The sequence below is a fragment of the Cupressus sempervirens genome, chromosome 7 (genome assembly GCF_028749045.1).
Source record: "Cupressus sempervirens isolate cs-2001-9-10 chromosome 7, ASM2874904v1, whole genome shotgun sequence".
Classification (NCBI taxonomy): domain Eukaryota; kingdom Viridiplantae; phylum Streptophyta; class Pinopsida; order Cupressales; family Cupressaceae; genus Cupressus; species Cupressus sempervirens.
In genome coordinates this window covers 129,606,705-129,623,766 of record NC_143124.1, presented here as the reverse complement: position 1 = coordinate 129,623,766, position 17,062 = coordinate 129,606,705, and the positions used below count along the sequence as shown (strand labels likewise).

Sequence of the window (17,062 nt, the reverse complement as noted above, 5' to 3'; positions counted from 1 at the left end):
GACTTGAGAGCTGATATGGTGTCACATACGAACTCCACTACTTCCAATCCTTCCACTTTCTTAAAACTTTGTATAACGGACTCCTTCCAGCGGGTTTGTCGAAGACATAGATGCTTCAATGAATTGCAGTGTTGCAGGCCTTCTATTTTCTTAACTTTGGGGCATTTTATCAGTCTAAAGTATTCCAGCGAAGCCAAATCGGCAAAGCTTGACAGCTCTTCAAACTACGAACAATATTGTATTAGCAGCTTCTCAAGGCGTACGAGACCACTAAGATAGCTGACATTCTTCAGCACTTCGCAATGGTATATTGACAGCGTTTGCAGGGTCACTGGCAGTCTCTCTATCTCGATTAAATGGTGATTTTTAAGAAACTTGTCTTTTTGAACGATGCTATTGTCCTCGACCTCAAAATTTTGGAGGTTGGGCCAACAGTCACTAGAAATTGATAGCATGGAGACTGGTTTGCAGTCTTCTTCCTCAGCACCAAATTCCATTGTACCTTCGAAATTTAGAATTTCAATCTTTTCAACGAGGGAAAGCGAACAAGAGAAGTCTGCAAGCCTTTCATCACCTGGCTCTCAATTTTGAGCGACCATAAGTTGACCAGTTGACCAATGTTACTTGGTGAGCTTCTCAACTTAATGCAACCCGTTAGATCTAATTTTGTCAATGATGCCTGATTCTTAATTTGATTAGGAAAATCTTCTAATTCTTCACAACCGCTGAATCCCAAGTACTTGAGCTTTTCGATGCCTTCAAATACATCTAAGTTTAGTTTAAGCTTGGCACAACCTTGTAAATTTAGATGCTCCAGGTGTATCAGCCTCTTGAATGAATCTGGCAAAGTTCTCAACTGCTTGCACAGTCCCAGATTTATGTGCTTCAATCTGTTGAAATTGTCAAAACCCTCAGGTAGTGAGGATAACATTTTTTCGACCTGATAAATCCAGATATCCCAGGTGTATCAGCTGCCTGAAAGAGTCCAGCAACGTGCTCAACTGGCTACAGCAAATTAGACTTATGCGCTTCAATCTATTTAAATTACCAAAACCAATAGGTAGCGAGGACAAACCATTGGTAGTTGAGGAGAATGGAATCTCTAGATCTTCCAAGTGTGTCAACTGCTTGAAAGAATCTGGTAAAGTGCTCAACTGCTCGCAAAACGTTAGACTTAAATACTTCAATCTTACTAAATTCCCAAAGCCATTAGGCAGTGAGGAGAGCATTTCACATCTGGATAATCGCAGATGTTTCATCTTTATCAGCTGCTGGAAAGAATCTGGCAAAGTGCTCAACTGTGGGCAAGATAGCATTAAATACTTCAAATCTTTTAAATTGCCAAAACCAGCTGGCAGTGAAGATAACTTTGGACAGTATAAATATAAATACTTGAGCGAATGCAGGCCACAGAACTCTTCTGGCAAACTGCTACCACTAAAACAAAGGGAAAGCATTTTAAGATTTTGAAGACGTCCTATTGAGGTTTGAAGCCGTTGCAATTTGAAAGAGAAACGTACGATAAGCTTTCTCAATTGCAGAGGAGGCTGCACGCTAACATCATTATACTCAATTCAGTTCATTATTCTACTAAATTCAATTGAGAAAAATATAAACTATCAAAAAGCTGTTACATAAAAACCACGGATTCAAACTACTTACATCCACATTGACCTGCCACAACTCCTCCAAGTCATTAGCATCATCAAGCTCTAAAACACTTAAATGTCTTAATGGAAGCCAAGATGGAAGATTTCTTAATGAATGGGTATGCCAGCGAAGCCAAACAAGATGCTCGGATAAATATGCAAACTCTTCCGTGAACTCATTGCTTTGCGCATGAAGTATATTTAGTTTTCTTGAGGTTCGCATTAGCTAATGAGCATACTCTTTGAAGGCCACAAAAGTAGCTGGTGGTTGTATCCCTCTAATTTGTATTTCTTTCTAAATGAAAAATACCAGAATACAAGCTATTTGAGTCAACTCTGCCGCAAGCAGAGCCAAAGAAAACAACAAACTATTATTTTTATAATATCACTAAGAAATAATTAAAGGGGAGCCAATAATACATTTACCTGGAAATGCAGTATATTATGAATCTGGTGTGGACGCCAAAGCCTATATGATGAGTGCTCACTTGCCATCTCTCTTCCCATGTCCCTCAGATGATCGTGCATCCGTATCTTCTTCTCATTGAAGGCGTTATGTTTCTCGAAAACCAGCTCCACAAGACACTTATTTACAAGTGTTTGTAATCCGTGCAGGCCACTCCAACCCGATCCATCCCACAGTGCTATAGTTGTGCTTTTGCATTCACCGATGAGAAAAGAAGCCGCATCCAAGAACATCTCTCTATCTTCTTTATCCGGAGCATCATAGCTAACCTGTAGCCTTTTTGTGATGTCACTAGGCAATATTCTTGAGATTTTATCTAATTGGGATTCCCAGTAAGCAATGGAATCCTCACCATGTAGCTGTCCCCCTAATACCTTCAGAGATAAAGGCAGACCATCGCAAACCTGGACGAATTTGTCAACCAGAGTGTCAAATCTGGTGGGTGGAGAAGACTTCTGGAAAGCATGCCTGCAGAATAAATTCTTCGCTACTGAGCTCTCAAGTCTTGGCACTTCGTAAATGTTTGAGATACCCATCGATTTAAGAACATCCCTTTTGCGGGACGTCACAATTACCATACTTTGGGATCAGAGGTTGAGTTTATTTGGCAAAAGAGCATACAACTGATCGATGTGATCCAGGTCATCCAAAACAATGAGGGCCCGAACAGAGCTCAAACGATTTGTGAGTACCACTTTGCCTTCGTTGACACCGTCTAATGACAAATTTTCAATGTCAAGGTCTGTAAGAAGCTTTTTCTGCTTCTCAGGCAGAGCATTTCTGGATGCCTCATCCCGCACGTCGGGAACAAAACCGCATTTCTGAAATGAGCGAAAGTTTCTGTTGAAGAGCTCTTTGGCCAAAGTGGATTTCCCAATGCCACCCATGCCCACGATCCCCATGAGTTTTTCACTGTCTTCTTCACTTGTGACTGATTCGACGAAGCCTTGTACTAGTTCATCCAAACCAAGTGGATATTCGGCTACATGTATGGGATCTATTTTCATTAATCCCAATGCTCTATTCACAATGTTCTTCAAAACTTCGGCCTCGACCCTAAACATTATGGGCGAAAAATAAAAATCAAAACAAAACACACAACACGAATTAAGTAGAACCTATATATTGTAGAATCTGAAAACAGGTAAAGAATAGAGAGTATAATACAGCACACAAAACAACAATTATTTGCACGCACTAATTAAAATTACATTACAATCATTTAAAATGAATATATTGCGTGTTCTCCAACGCTACAAACTCCTTCTACGCAAGAATTTTTTCAGTTCCTCTTGCATGAGCAGATAAATATTAAAGAATATATAGAATACAAAAAAATTATCAGTTCCTCATTCATCACTTTTCTCAACATATATGGAATACAGAACTTGACTATCAAGGAGAAAAAGAAACAATACATACTTATTATTGTTAACCTGTAAGCCGGAAAGGGATGAAATTTTGTGTGTTGCCGCTTTCCACTGATCTAGCCTTTCCTTGGTGTATCTAGCTTTCTTTGCATGTTGTCAGAATGCATCGGCATATATTCCTTTTCCTTGATCAATATATCTGAGATCAGAGGGATCAACATGATAGAAAATGGGAACGATTCTAGCAGGGGCTCTGATTTATAGCATTTAAGCAAGCTCATCCAGACACCATGAGGATTGGGCATAGTTGGGAGAGAAAATGGCAATGTACTAGTTCATCCAAGCCTTGTACTAGTTCATCCAAACCAAGTGGATATTCGGCTACATGTATGGGATCTATTTTCATTAATCCCAATGCTCTATTCACAATGTTATTCAAAACTTCGGCCTCGTCCCTAAACACTATGGGCGAAAAATAAAAATCAAAACAAAACACACAACACGAATTAAGTAGAACCTATATATTGTAGAATCTGAAAACAGGTAAAGAATAGAGAGTATAATACAGCACACAAAACAACAATTATTTCCACGCACTAATTAAAATTACATTACAATCATTTAAAATGAATATTTTATACATTACCATACATAAAATAGCATAACTATAATTGCAACAAACGTACATATATAAATAGTCTAAATTAATAGATGGTAACATGGATGACAATGGATGACCATGCAAGCGCTCTGGGGCACCGGCTATCTAATTGATTATTTTTAATGTATCATGCACATTTTAGGCATCATGGCATACATAGGCATTATGGCTGTAACAAGTGATGGAAGTGGAAGTAAAACATCTATGAGAACCATGCACTATCCTATTTTGCAACTGTGAGGCAACTTAGGGAAAAATACCTGATTTAGAGAAAACAGTTTCTCATACCATATAGAGAAAAATACCTCATATAGGGAAATATTTAATATTTACCCCAAAAATCAATCAAAAAGATTTAAATATAAATTGATATAACATATATTCAGTAATCTTGAACTTTCAGAGGTCATCATGGAATTTTTTTATTTGTATTTTTTAAATTTGCAAGTCAAAAATCATACTCATAATCTTCTAAATAAAGCATAACCAAATCTTAGAAATATTTTGTAGTCTAAGAGTCTTGCAGAATTACTATTGTAATTGCTTGATACTTCGACAACATGACATGTTGGATGTAATCTTATGATTCTATTATGACAAATTGGTGTTTTGTGGATCTGAATATCTGTGTTATTGTTATGTTATGATATGTGGTTAATTGTTGATGGCTAGGATTTGGGGATTCTCCTACCTTTTACAGCATCAGTTTTACTTATAACTATTATTTAAAAATTAAAATGTTGTAAAGATAGACAAAGTTTAAGAGAGATTTAAAACATAAAATATAATAGTAATTTAATAACTATATTTAAATATCAACGCATTTAAGAAAGATAGATCTAAAATTTATATAGAATACATCTTCACCAATCCATAAAATAAAAAATAAAAAATTAATTTAAAAATAATATTATTTAATTTGAATTTTTCTAAACTAATATACAAATTTTCTTTATGTTATTATTACTTATTGCAATTGCTCTCATATATTTCTATTTTATCTTTTCAATGAATTATAAGTATATCAAATATGATTTAAAAATTTCAATTGCTGATTGCTAATAAGTAAGCCAAAATACATAATAATAAACAAGCATTCACTTAATTGTGAATTAAAGTCAATTGAAAATGTCTCAAGTAAATAGAAAAGCGCGGTTTGGAGACACGTGGTGGATGGAAATGAAGCAACACTACTAAGTATAAAATATCTGTCTATTCTTCAAATGTACCTTCTTTGTTGATCTCGTCAAGGATAATAATGAGAGTGACAATAAAACTCTTACTTTTCTTTTCTCCTTTTCTTCTTTATAATCAAATTTTCATCTATGATCTATCCCATTTGAGATTATGTAAATGCAATAGTGATTCAATTTACTCTAATGACAATACATATTTTGCTATTCTTAACTAATTTTTGTCCAATATTTTTGCAAATGCATTTGTGAATTCTGGGTTTAACACCAATTCTTTGGGTCAAATTTCTATGCCAGACCAAACCATGACATCCATCAGACCATCATGTGAAAGTGTGATTACAAATACATCTTGAAAAATTCTCACTATAATTTTCTAGCACGGGTGGATTAGTTCATGTTAAAGTTGTCAATAATCTTTAAGATGAGTTAAGTGCAAGGCAAAATAAAAGAAGAAATAAATTAATGAACAAAGAAGAGAGGAAAAATAGGAAAATATAGGAAGATACAACAAAAACATGAAGCACACCATGATGGTTACGAATTCAATTTCATTATAACTTTCCACAAATAGCACAAAAGCAGTGTGTGTTCTAGAAGCTTACTTTACTATAACCTTAATGTAAACTTTTCAAACATGTTCACACACCAAGTTATAAACATATAACATCTTCTATTTTCTACCAAACTCAAATTCATATTCTATTTTCCCCAAAAGAGAGGGACTATAGAGCTAGGGGAGACAACCAAGTAGCCGCCCAAGCTAACTTCGAGAAACTAAGACTTCCAATCCATATGTTAAAATCTGTCAATTTTTTCAATGAAGCGCCATAGGTCAGTGATGAGCTTAAATCTAACCCTTTAGATTTTCCACATTTACGAAGCTCACTGTAGAACTTGTGGAGTGTGAGGTGGTCTAAAAGTGTCATTTTCAAATGTTCAACCATAACCCATTATGTTCATACCAATATGAGCACTCACCAAAAATATAGTACTTTTTGCACACATGAACCGATCGAGCTAAAAAAATGGTTGAAACTATTACTACTTGTGTGATTACTATTGGTACATATGCTATCATTTTTCAAACTTTTGTGAACAATAATTGAGAGAATCTATAACAAGAGCTCCAGGAGAGTTTGAGTCCCTGTCTTACGTTATAGGTGAAATATATTACAATTTTTTGATAGTATAAAGTATTAAATATAAGTGCAAGGAGGAGATTTTTTTAAGATAAATTGTTCTGTATCAAGTAATTTTGAGAAAATTAATGTAACAATGATGAATTAATTTAATATAGTAATGTTAAAAATATAATGTGAATTGACTAATAAGTGTACTGATAATTTTGTTTTGATAATGTAATGACGAAAACCTCAAAAAATTAATAATAAATATAAATATGATTTGTGAAGAAAATAAATTTATATTTGCATTCAGATGTTACTTTGAATTTTGAACTAATAATAAAATTATAAAAGCAATTAAGTTGTGAGTTTTGAAAAACTTCCTCTAATTTTGACTCAATTATTGCAATTAATTTAATTACTGTTTAATTAAATTTATTTTAATTATATTTATTTTTAACTTCTCCTCAATCTGAATTTTTTTATTGGCTAAGTTGAATTTTGCAAAAGATTTTATTATTTTTTCAATTCAAAAAAATAACAATTATAGAATTTCTAAAAAATTTTGAAAAGTTTTTTTTGAAGAGTATTGAATATACCATTTGCTGTTTAAACTCTCCATGTATGAACATATGAATCTTAAAATACCATGGTTTTCCCAAAGCTATAATGGAGCTAAAGATTGTTTCCCTTTGTACCCAAGATACGAGGAAATCGACATTTTAATCACAAAGTTAAATAGTTGTACATTTAGATCATGTTGATGAGTAAGTTAAAATAAAATAACTAGCCACAAAGACCTTTAAATTTTTGGCATTTATGCAATAAATCATACCTTACTCTGACATCGTGTCCCATTGCATTGAAAGCCAGGCACCCTTGTTAGACAGAGAAGACAAATTAAATAATTTATTTTATCATTTTTAATTAGCCACATTGCGTGTGAAATCTTCAAATGACTTGTCGAGTACGAGGGCAATTCGACACAAAATCCAATATTAAGATCTTCAACAAGATGTGTCTTTAAATTTATTCTTCAATACTATGGATTGATTACAATTTGACAGCTGAGGAGATGACATAAATAGCTGGTAAGGTACTTGGAATTAATCTCCAATAAATCAACTGCATTAATAATTGAACCTGCTCCCACCGAATTACAATCTTGTCAGCTCTGTCTACAGATGTTGATTTTTGCTCAATAATAATATTCATAAAATGAATAAAACCTCAGCAAAATAGTATTAGCCAATCATAAATTTATAATTAGCATATAATAATTTTTTTAAAAATATAATTCCTCAAACTTTGCAATATGATAGGTTGTTACCAAGAAAAAAGAAATTAGGGGGTGAAAACAAAACATTAGTTCCGTGCCTTTTGGACTAATAATAGACATAGTAGTCATTAGAATGTGGGCCACTATTAGATGATCTCCCCTAGTCCAAATTTGATTGGTGAACCATTTCTAATAAAATAATAATAATTAAAGATAATTATCTTACCTACCGACATGGAAAAAAGATTGCAATTCAACTCTGCACAAGAATGCTCACCGGAAAGTTTTAGAGGAAGGATTTTGAAAGTTGGGGAAAGGTGGAACCATGTATGTAAGGGGAATCAAAATTCTTATCAATAGTCCTCATCTGGTAAAAGTCACGAAGGGAAGATTCAATGTATGAAGAGAAAAACAAAATCCAACAAACCATACTCATCCACCTATTTCACATCATACTCCTCAGTGCCAATGTAGTCAACAAGTTGGGGAAAATTGGAAAGCAGAAGTCTTATCAAGACTATTCACCCAGTTGTCTCGCATCACACTTATCGAGAAATTTGCAATCTTATCAACCGTAGTCATCCATCTGTCTCCCAGTAAAATAGTGGACACAGAAAAATTCTTTACCACTGTCGCATTACAGGATAATTCTTGACTACAAAGATTTAATTAACTGCAAGTCAAACCAAGATGGACAGTCATGGGCCTACTGTTCGAAGGCGAGATATTTAATTTGAAATATTAGTGGGAAAGGGACACGATACAACTTGACATGCACTAGAATGAGTAAAATGAAAAACAAAACATTCCTCTCTTCGAAGGCTTGGAGAAGAAGCCTATGTTGTCGTTACAATTAATTTTTAACGCTCTTTCTATATTGTAAAAGTTAATTTTTTAATTAATACAAATTAATATAAAGAATCAATATTCTAATTGATTATAGATTTCTCATTTTTTTCATAGTAATAGGGAAAATGATCTAGTAGTCTCCTATGCTAACTTTGGGAATCTAATGCTCCTAATTCATACGTCAAAATTTATCATTTTTTAGGTGAGGCTCCATAGGTGAGTGAAGAGCCTAAAGCTAATTTTTCAAATTTTCTACATTTATGGAGCTCTTTGTAGACCTTGTAGAGTGTGAGGTGGTCTAAAAGTCATTTTAAAATCTTCACCCAGAATCCAGAAGTGACCATTGGAACATGGGTGACAACCAGAATCCAGAAGCGACCATTGGAATATGGGTGACTAATGAGTTGTCTCCCCTACAAAATCAATGTAGGATGCAGATCATCCATTTTCACCCATTATTCATAGAATCTTTGTTATTACATGACTTGTACATACCGATTTACAAAACCCTAATTGACACTAAAATTGTAGACTTATTCACTACCTTCTCTCTAAAGACTTATTAGTTGTTTGATTAGGTCAAGTGTATGTGTACCTCACACATGTAGGAACTCAATTTATTTCAAAAATGTAAAATACCTTACACCCATATTTTTAGGCTTTAATTTCTCCATCTTTAAATTTATTGAATATCAAATTACATGTTTAGTTATTAGTCTTATTTGTTTATTTAGATAGTTTTGTAAATTATATAGTTATTTTTGTGAGATCTAATTTGATAGGTATTGATTTTTCCAATAATGAAAAACTAGCGATTGCACTCCAACAAAGTGCAATGGTTATGCCAATAGGAAGATATACTTGGATAATATATTGAAGAGAAGGGAGAAAACTATTTTTGAGCATTTTGTAAATATTTCAAATAGAAATATTGTTTGTGTCTCTAGCATAAGATGGGTTAAAAATGTTTTTTGTTGACCAAAAAGTGAAACTTTTTAATTAGACACAACTGATTTGAAATCTTGGCCATATCTATGTTCCACAGGATTTAGTTCACTCAAGGGAAATGGCACCACAAAACCATCATTATTTTAGCAAACAAGTATTAAACATACCCAACCCCATATCAAACTTATTTTTGAATGTTTAAGTTGTGGAGAAGTCACATGCTTATCCATAATGGCTAGGGGAAATGACCCAATACTTCAATGGGTTCCAATGATTGTGATAGGAGTTGTTGACTTGATATCTACACTTATTAATTTAATATCCATATTTATTCACTTAATGTCCAATTGTTTGATAACATCGCACCAATATTTTGACTTTAAAGTTGTTAGTACAATGATGACTACCAAAAACTAAATGAAATGCACCCTTAGTTGCAAAAAGAAACCAATGATGCAATGCCATGTTAGATGTGCAAGTATGTGTACCCTTTTTGTAAGACCATTAATCTTAATTTTTAATTGGGTTGTTTTGGACAAGTTGAAAAAAGCATGCTTATGTGGAATCATAATTGATGATGTGGACTTAAAACCTTTATATTATAAGAATATAATTCACCAAGTAAGATGTTGTAAAAAGTTGGGAGTGATATGAAATTTCCAAGATTTTGATAATTTCAAAGTTAGGGTGCTCGAGTATATAGGTTTTTCCACTATGAAACTCAAATTTAAGTAGGGATGGAGTGTATTAAAAATATTAAAATTGCAAAATGTTTAATTCAATTTGCAATTGGATGGCAACCAGGTGCTAAAATAAATAGAAATGGTAGAAATTTCACTTCAAGTTTAGATTAAATTAAAAATGATCCTAATTGAAGCCCACCAAACTAAAATATCTAATGGACAATAAATACTCACAACAAATGCAATACATTTTCCAAAGGTGCAAGTATAAAAACCACTTTCATAATCACATATCATATTTTATATTAAAGGTCATTGGCAAACCTTGTGCTCATTCAAGCAACAACATGAGACTTACAAGATTATTCAAGATCCTTATGAGAAACCACACCGAAATAACAATTGGAAGACCAAGAGTCACAACATAGAATTTCACAAAGGTGCTTGTCTTGGAATTTGAACCAAGATTTCCACAATGGGAACTCATTGCTTCAACCAGCTAAGATGAATCCCTTGGACAACATATAACATATTTTTAAAACATTATGGGCTTAGTATAACCTACATATTATATAGTCATATTAAAAGCCGATCTTTTTTTGCTTAAGCTTGGCTATGTTGCCCTGTATTTAAATTCATTCATTTCACTATTACAATGTATGATCATCATAAAAGAGAGGAAGGAAAATGAAAAGACTTGCATCAATATATGTGTCCTACTCAATGTTATCAGGAAAAAATGACAGCGCAAGGATAGTTCATAATTTTTTCATGGGTACTTACCGATCGACTTATTAAATCCAAACTTTGATTAAAGAGAGAACATACATTTGCATGTCAAGATTTTCATTCGCATGAAGATAAATAAAAGAAAATTCATTTCCTATCACAAAGTTCTAGTTCTTTGTTTCCCTCTTTTTCATACTTGAGGGTGGCTAGGGATCATTTCTTGGTTGTACTCGATCATATATATTTTGAGCATCTTGTGCTTGGCATATGAAATAATCAAGGATATTTTGAACAACGTCCCTAAAGTTTACAACACTTTTATAAACATCTTAGTTATTAACTACAATGCCCATAAACCCAAATAGATCAATCTTATTATTGACTTCATTAATTTACCCCCAAAAAATAAGGATACAAACATTTGCTATAAATTTATAGATGACATTTTAAATTTTATTTTTGTGTTCATGTTTTTTTTTTAATAGATACAAAATTTAGTATTCCATTTTTGTGTATCTATAGACTACTAGAACTATTCTGGATGCTCCATCCTCAGAAAGCATGAGCAATAGAATGATCTCTAAAGATGTATCTTCAAACTAAAGAATGATCTTTAGAATGAACAATAGTACGATGTTCCTTTTTTGCTTATAAGGCCGAGTAATAATGAGCCATAAAATTGAACAAATTTCTAGTACGTTATAGGTTTTGTAGAAACTCAAATTCAAATATTCTAACATCGACATGGTTTCATTGTTTCATCATCATATTTATGCGAAGGAGTTTTGTCAAACAAAATTCAAGAGAACTCATGAGCCCTGCCTTTAGCAAGGTATGTTGGGTGGAATTAGTTCTCTCTCATATATGAGAAAAATAAATTAATGCACACAATGATTTCAATGATGCTTCATCCTTAGGGAGAAATATAAATTTCTGATAAAAAAAGTTAGGTTGACCATCTTAAATATTAAATGCCTTTACTATAATTAAGTATAGTTATAAATAAATAAATAGATAAATAATTTTAAAAAAATTCAATGTGTAATTTATATATATATATGTGTGTGTGTGTGTGTGTGTGTGTGTGTGTGTGTGTGTGTGTGTGTGTGTGTGTGTGTGTGTGTGTGTGTGTGTGTGTGTGTGTGTGTGTGTGTAGATATTGTGTGCGTGTGCGTGCGCGTGTGCTAGATAAAACATGTTATAGTAGTGTCAATTTCACTATAAATCCTATAAATCATGTTAAGATTAGAGTAATTTTAAATAGACTCAATCCTATAAATCATGTTCAGTCATAAAAAATGTAATCTATGAGTTATGTGGTAGCAAATGCTAATATATGTAAAGTTTACAACTAATGGTTTGGGCAAGGTGATGTGACTATAAATGTTGTCATACTAAATGTTACCATGATACTAATAGTACAAAAGTGATGGGAAGATTTTGGATGGTATAGAGAAGGGACTATGTATGGTGGTCAAGTTGGAGAAATAATATATTAAATTTAATTATAATAAAATAATGTTATATTTTATAAAGATGGTTATTACATGACATTAATTTGATTAATAGTGATTCTATGTTGAGATTATAAAATACTTAATTATAATTAATATTTTTTGTATACAAAGATAGATTTGGAATTTTCTTTTGAGTGTGTGGAGCTTTTTTCGTCTTCAAGAGTTTATATATAGATTTTGAGTGCAAATTGGGGCGATTTTGAGTTCATTTCTTGTTCAAGATCAATTGAGAGGACATACAAGGAAGTTAACTAATAATGATGTATTGTTAGGACAAAGACTCCATTAATGAGCAATAAAAGTTATACATAGTTAAAGAATATTTTAGTATGATTTAAAATTCATCGACCATTCATTTAGTCATTTGTTTGGGTGACTAAATATTAGATACCAATTGTTTATTCATTTATTTGATCATTTATTTAGCCACTTATATTAGTCCATCATTTTGATTTTAGCCAATGACCAAATTAATCATTTATTTAGTCACTTATAAATTACAAAATATTACTAGAATTTGATCACCTATAGTCATGTGACTAAAAGTTTTAGTCATGTGACTAAAAGTTTTAGTCATGTAGTCATTTATTTGCCAAAATTCTACTAGTGAAGGGATTCATGAAGATGTGCAACCACCTATTGATGGTCCTATGCAAAGATGTGGAACTTAGACTATAGAACATATCTCTTTGAAGTCATTCAGCAGGATGATATAAGGTTAGAACACAAGTGACTACAAACTGTTGAGAAGCATATTGTTCAAAACCATCACAAGGCTTCCAGAATGATAGATCAGTTTTTGCCATTAAATATATTGACTACATTTGTTGAACTTTGCATACTCTTTTCCAGTGCGTGTTCAACAATTGTATATATTTAAACATTTTGTGCCTAGCAAGATATGTTCAATACTTGTGTGCATTTTAATATTGATACTATTGAACCCAATTGTTTTCCTTCCTAAGAATATTAGGGTATAGATGATTGCATATCTATATTAGAAATAACCTAATATATGTGAAATTGATATGTGATGCCTATCTTATTAATATAAATTGAATATAAAATATTTTTCTTTAACCTCAAATTATCTATAATATTTTATATTGAGACTATCTTAATAAGTTAAATTTAATTAGTTGTTATCAAATTTAGTATACTAAATTTGTACAATTTTCAATGGCACAAAATGGAAGTGCAAAATACACAATTAGTACCTCTAAAATAATAACTAGTAATGCTATGATTTATTTAATCAACATCTTGCAAGGAGGTAGAATGAATGGCTACTAATGATATACTTTATTTTATTAGAAACAGTTGCAATGAAAGTGAATATCATTAAATAGTCACAATTTAACTCAGAAGATTGTCTCAAAAAGAATAAACTATCCACCAAAACAATCTACAAACTCAAAAACATAAGTGAACTACACCCAATTTTTCAAAATCAACATAACCCTTGCACCACTTGGTTCATGTGCTAGCATGAATGGTGAGCATCTAAATAATCAATAAGTTTTGTTAATTTAAAAAGGGTTTTTGGGTTTAAAATTATAGTAATGATCCCTACAAAATTTAATGGCTTAATCTAAGTTTTTTTAGGACAATGTACACAACCATATTGATAAAACCCCTCTCATGTGAATATTTTGAAGTTAGTCATTTTTTCTTGACGTTTCCACTCTAGGGCAAGAGTAGTCTTAGCCACACAAAGATAAGCACCACCTAAGATGAAGCTTTCATAATGTTTACTAGTAAATAGACCTTTGGGAAGCTCAATCATATAGAGATATTAGTTAAAAAACATATACGTCAGAAATATAAACTAAGGGGAAGACCCCATGTGGTTGCTAAAATTATTTTGGCTAGAAGCTGCTACTCCATTTTTTTAGCAAAAAATTGTGAAGTTGGCGGTTTCATGTAAGCAAAATTTGTTCTTATTTTTAAGCATCCTCTTTCAAATCAAAATTTTAAATGAATATCTATTGCAAATTAGATTTGGAAGAAAAAAATTTAGGCAAGAGGAAAAAAATTTATGAAGATATCTATGGATTTTTGAATTTAAATAGTTGCACTTTTTTCAAAGATTATTTTGAAATTATTAGTTGTTTTTGCTCCACGATAATAAGAAAATATTCCAAACTATCCTTTCATTTCAATTTAAGAATTACATGGGAACATGATGGCTGCTTAAATATAAATAGAAATTTATCATAATAAGTTGCATGGGAACATGGGATAAACACCAAGGAGATAAAATGATCTATCGGAGTTAGACCCATGCATTAATTGAGATGCACATGGTGGGGTAGCACACAAATCATTTTCATTGTGCTGATTTAGGTAGATGTTGCTACAATCACTTTTTGATTTCATAAGTTCTAGGAATCTTAGGTCATGATACATGATAATAAATTGATGGGGGTTAAAGCACAAACTTGTGTCACCCTTTTGTGAAGGAAAAGGCTAACAAAAGTATAACTGTTCACCTTAAATGATATAAAATTGGTATTATTCTTCAGAATTTGAAAATGAGGTAAACTAATGAAATGTGTAGATATTGATCAAGTTTAGCATTATAATTTTTAACAATTATTTGGATTAAGAATTGATATATTTCCATAATTTTTATAGATAATGTTTTAGTTGCTAAAAAATGTTGAAAATTAGGGGTCTAGTTCCCACCACAAAACTTTATGAAAATAAATTTATTTCTCTTTGATCTTAGACTATGTTATAGATAGCATTGTTAGAAAGGTTAATCTTCCCTTGGATGTATTAATTGGTATATTCCAAGGATTCCTAAATGTAGTTTTTCCTATTGTACACATGTGGAGGACATGTCATTGTTTGTCCTTTATTCCACATGTGAGGACAACTCATTTTTTTTCCTTTATTAAGGAATTTAATTTATCCTCCTTAAGAGGATTATGACACTTTGCACACACCTATTATGAATGTGGCATTCATAGAAATAGGAGTTACACATGCAACTCCTTTCTCATCTCTTTATAAGAGATGCTCATCCTTCTCTCTCTCTCTCTCTCTCTCTCTCTCTCTCTCTCTCTCTCTCTCTCTCTCTCTCTCTCTCTCTCTCTCTCTTCTCTAGGCATTTTCCTTCATTCATAATACTCACAAGGGGTTTTCTTTGCCTTCCCCTTATAAATCCTTGTCTCCATTGTTGAACCATCTTGGTGTATGCTCTTGGATTTTTGCTTATCTCATGGTAACATTGTTTCACACTTAACTTACTTGGATTGTTTCTCATTCCTTGCTCAATCTTATCGTTTCTTACATGGTATCAGAGCTTGGCTATCTAATCCTTGTTTTAAGTTTTGTGTTGAAGGTTGCCATTCATTGGAGCACACCTTATTTGGAGATTTCATTGAGAGAAGAAGTTTATGTCGCGATTTTCTTCTCACTCTAACATCCTTTGTGTGCAGATTTATTGCATCTTTTTTATCATTGTTTACTAACCCTATTTGGAAGGCTTGTTGCCAAAGGGTTTTCCTATAAAAGTTTCAAATTTTTTATTGTTATTTTGGAAGGCATGCCGCCAAAACAACAAAATATTACTTCATATCATTTATTTATTATTATTGAAGGATATCATTATTTAAAGTGTGCTTTTAAAAATTTAGGTCCTTCAATAGATTAGTTTAAAAAAAAAAAATTAAAATTAAAATCCTTCCTTATATTTCTATTTTAAATTTTAATTATTTCATTTGAGATATTTTAATTATTTCATATTCATATTTGAAAAATAGATAAATTTCTACTTTCTATGTTGAAATATAAACATTTTTTTAAATCTTTTAAAAATTTCTCATTCTTTCAATAACTACATTCACTTCTTTTTAGTATCTTTCCCCTTATATCTGTAAATCAATTGGAGTTTTTAAAAAAAAATCTCATATCACTGAATAGAAACCCAACTAGATATTTAGATTTTTGCGTGGGTTCAACAAAGGAAAGGGTTCATCTTTGCGTGGAAAGGATTCATTAATTTTTCATTGTCATTTCAGAAAACCCTAGTTGTTTTCCTCAGAGATTTTGTCATACCAATTTTATCGGATGTCTCCGAAGAGACCTCCAAAGATTCATTGCGTTCTCCGCAGCCGCTTGTGCCTTGCTCCTACTATTCTGCCCTGTTGTGCCCTAGTTGCATGAGAAAGCATCTGCAAGATCTTTTGAGCTCCTGAAGGAAGCTTAACTCTGGATGTGCCGTTACCCGGGTTATGACTGATAACAATAGCGTAGTCTCCGGATGCCCTGGCAATTAAACCATGATCTCCCACATATTGCTCCACATTGCATACCACAGCAAGCTCCACCACTCCTTCTCCTAAATGCCCATGGTTAACGATTCCTGAAGGTCAGTTTTGAATCCATGCAGTAGTCACAGAGTAATGCTCCTGCCTAAGTTAGTGCATGCGACATTTTTGGAAACACCTGAGTTATTAGGGATAACATTTTCTGTAGTAAGTGACTTGTGTTGAGGGTATCATTCCCAATCTCTATAGGTATTTTTGGGAAGCCTAGGTAATCATTAAATCAAACCCTCATTATCATTTTTAGAGATTCTGGA

At 32.4% G+C, this 17,062-nt stretch overlaps 1 pseudogene; it reads right to left on the bottom strand.

Annotated features, from left to right (window-relative positions):
* Positions 1-16,578, bottom strand: part of LOC149545824 (uncharacterized) — a 95,370-nt pseudogene extending 78,792 nt beyond the window's left edge.
* Positions 16,579-17,062: the final 484 nt, after the last annotated feature.